Consider the following 3,540-nt stretch of genomic DNA (forward strand, 5'->3'; position numbering starts at 1 on the left):
GACTAGGATAGGTATATATTGAGACACTCCCTGTAGCTAGCTCTGTAGACTTTTGATATCCTTTCGTACAAGGCCTATAGGTGGCTTGTTGAATCTAGGCTCTTTGTGATCCCACGCACTCCCATATGCCTCTGAGTGATCCTACGACCGAAACAGATCCGACCTGCCTTACCTGCGCCGTTACAGTGCGGGCGTTGCAAGTAGACTAAATATAACACTTATACCCGCGTAGTTAAGATAGATAGTATAAGTAATGGTAGCATTTCTAATAATTCAATTTAGTATATTATAATAGTTTATTAACTATAATAAAAGACTGTAATAACGAGTCAACGTTAACGCGCTAGTGGGGAGTGACCGACTTGCTTGGGTGACCGACTCGCTTATGAACCACGTTAATAGTTTTTCATAGTTATCTTGTTTAGGCCTTTATAGTTAATACATTACCTTATACTACTATTTTTCTTTTTTATAAATAGAATAGGAGCGCTAGATAGCAACTTAGAATGGTAGATCTAATCTCTTATAATGTATTTATTTAAGTACTTTCCAAGTAGCCTTAGTTTAGCGTTTAAGAGGCTATATAAGAGCTAATAAAGTAGTATAGTGCCCTCTTCTATAGTTATCACTATATCTTAGAAGCTATGCTTAAGTAAGGCTTGTAAGTCCTCTTCTAAGCTAAGTCTCTTAAAATCCACATATTCTAGTAGCATTTAAGGTTTATTAGACCTACTTAGTCTAATCTAGGCACTTTTAGCCTTTTTCACACCTTTAGAGTTCTTATTAGTCCCTTTTAGGCTAACTTTACTTACTACAAATACTAGAAGTGCGTATACGTCTATAAAGGGCGTTCTTAGCGTCTTCTTAAATTCTATAGCCTTTTCCAAGGCTATCTTTTATCATTCTACTTATACTTAGGCCTTTTTACTTCTAAAAAGTACACGCTATCGCGCGTAGTAGATCTTACGCTAGCAGCTATTAATTTAGGGTAGTCTAAGATGTATTTAGTATCTTTAAATTGCTGTTATAATAAAGGGCACTTCTTATATCTTTATTCTAATTCTAGAGTTTGTAATATCTAAGTTTACTATAGTAGTACTATATAACTAGGTATTAGAACTACTTAGCCTTTATGCTATATAGCTTAGTAGTTCCTTAATTCTTACATTATTCTTTTTAGCTACATATAAAAAGAAGAGGTTTAGTTAAGATGCTTTATCTATAAAGCTATTAATTATATTTAATTAGCTTATTTAAACCTTTATAGTTAGCAATAGCGTATGCCTTATATAGAGTGCTTCTCTAAGGGTTCTTAAGTTGCTAGCTACTTATAACCTAGTAATATAGGCTAAAAGAGTAGCTACTTACTCTTCTAGCCTTTAGCTTTTTTTAAGGTATTGTTAAGAGCGCTAGAACTACTTATATAGCCCTTTTTATATTTTCTAGTAATATATCTAGGTTTCCTGCACCAAAAGCAGTTCCTATCAAGGGTCTTCCCTTTACTTTTAGGCTTATTAGGCTAATTTAAGTTATCTTTCTTTAAGTTACTTTACCTTAGCCTTTTCTAGGTCTTTTAGTTGCCTATGTTTATTATAGAGGATTAACTATAGTATAGTTTTTTACCTTCTTTTATTGTCTTCTTTCAGTAGTAGTAATTCTATATTAGTTGTGCCTAGCTATTCACGTCTATAATAGTGTTTTATTGCGCTAGGTTAAGTAGAAGTAAGTCTATTTAGACTATAGAGACTAGAGCTTTAATGAAATTTATTATTCTTCAATTTTTAGAGTAGGATTAACCTACTTTAGTCCAAAGTGTATTAAGTTTCGACAAAAGATTATTTAGGTTCTAAGTTTAGTCTTATTTAATAATTCTTAAGGCCTAGTAAGCTAAAAGTTATTATTATTCCTTTAGCCTAAGTGCGTTAAGCATTTCTATCTTAAATACTACCTATAAAGGTTCTTATTTAGTATTCTTCTACTAGTTATTATTTACATAGGCGTTTTAGACTATGTAGAGTGTATTCAATATATATCTTATTCTAAAGTTAATCTTTATGGCCTTTATTCGAAAGTTCTTTAAACTTCTTTAGAAGGTAACTTTATATTCTTATTCTTAGTAGTTGTATTTAGCGTAGTTGTAGTTTATAAATTAAGTTAGGTTCTATTAAGGTTGCCTAGAACTATTAGAGTTCTACAGGGGGCGCCTATAGCGCTATTAGGTTACCTTCTTCTACTTATTACTTAATTTTTATAAGTTAGAGTAGCTTGTACTTATTCTAAGCCTTTTAGTACTATTCTCTAAGTTTCTATAGTCTTTAGTATAGAGGAAGAGATACTATTTCTTTTTCTACTAGCCTAGTTTAAATTAGTTTAATTTAACTTAGTTTAGGCTTTATAATGTTAATAGACTCTAAGGTAAATTAGAGTAAAGTTGCTTAGGCTCATTCTTTTTCTAAGGGGCCTAGTTAGTTTAAAGGCTCTCTTTTATCTTCTAGTAAGGCTATTCTTATCTAGCTTTGAGTAAGGTAGCTAGCACTACTACTTATTATGCTAGCTCTTCTCTTTGTAAGGTGTCTCAAGGGGGAAGAATTCAAATATTAAGACTACTAATAACTTAGATATAGAATAGGAAAGTAAGGGCTGAATAGTAGTAGTAGGTAGTAATGTATTCTAAGACGAATCCTTAGCCTCTCTTTTGTGTAGGCTTAAGGCTTATATACTGTAAGCTAGCTAGGGGGCCCTTAACTAAGCCTCCTTCCACGGCTAGCAACGTGGTGCCTAACACTATGCTATTTTGTACTTTTTATATTTAATAATTTTGTTATTTAGTAGCTATATTTAACTACTACTTATTTTTTTTTACTAAATACTTATAGCCTATCTCATAAGGTTCTTTAATTTATAGTAAGCTATATATTCTTCTAACATTTAATTTTTTTACTTTTTTGTTTTAAGCTTAACGTGGTTCACAAGTGAGTCGCTAACCCAAGCGAGTCGCTAACGCCCCACCACTACATCTACATCAACACGTTATCACAGTTTTTTATCACAGTCAATAAACTATTGCGATACACTAAATTAATTGTTAGAATCGCTACTATCACTTGCACTATCTATCTTAACTACGCAGGTACGAGCGTTGTGTCCAGTCTGCTTGCAACGCCCGCACCGCCGCTCTCCTCGCACCCTCTTCGACGCACTCTCACCATCACCACGACTGCTACCCGCCTGTTTAGCTAATACTTCTTGTACTTCGCCTACAGTAAGAGTCTCTTCTGTCCGTACGTATCACCGCTTGCGGCTTTTACGCTTATTTGACTCGTCAAGAGCCGCTCGAAGCGTACCCATTTCCTCTATCATAAGCGTCATTTTATGTGCCATTTGCTAGGCCCCCTTACTTAGCTGCGCGATCTGCTTAGTGAGTGAATTGGCAGAAGACCTACGGCGTTTTCTCACGCTCTCTTGAATGAGACCAATTTGAGACTCAACTTCGCGCGCGTTGCGTGGTGTCTGCGCCTGCTAGGCGGCTACCTGTTGTGG

The sequence above is a fragment of the Exserohilum turcica genome (genome assembly GCF_000359705.1).
Source record: "Exserohilum turcica Et28A unplaced genomic scaffold SETTUscaffold_3, whole genome shotgun sequence".
Taxonomy (NCBI): domain Eukaryota; kingdom Fungi; phylum Ascomycota; class Dothideomycetes; order Pleosporales; family Pleosporaceae; genus Exserohilum; species Exserohilum turcicum.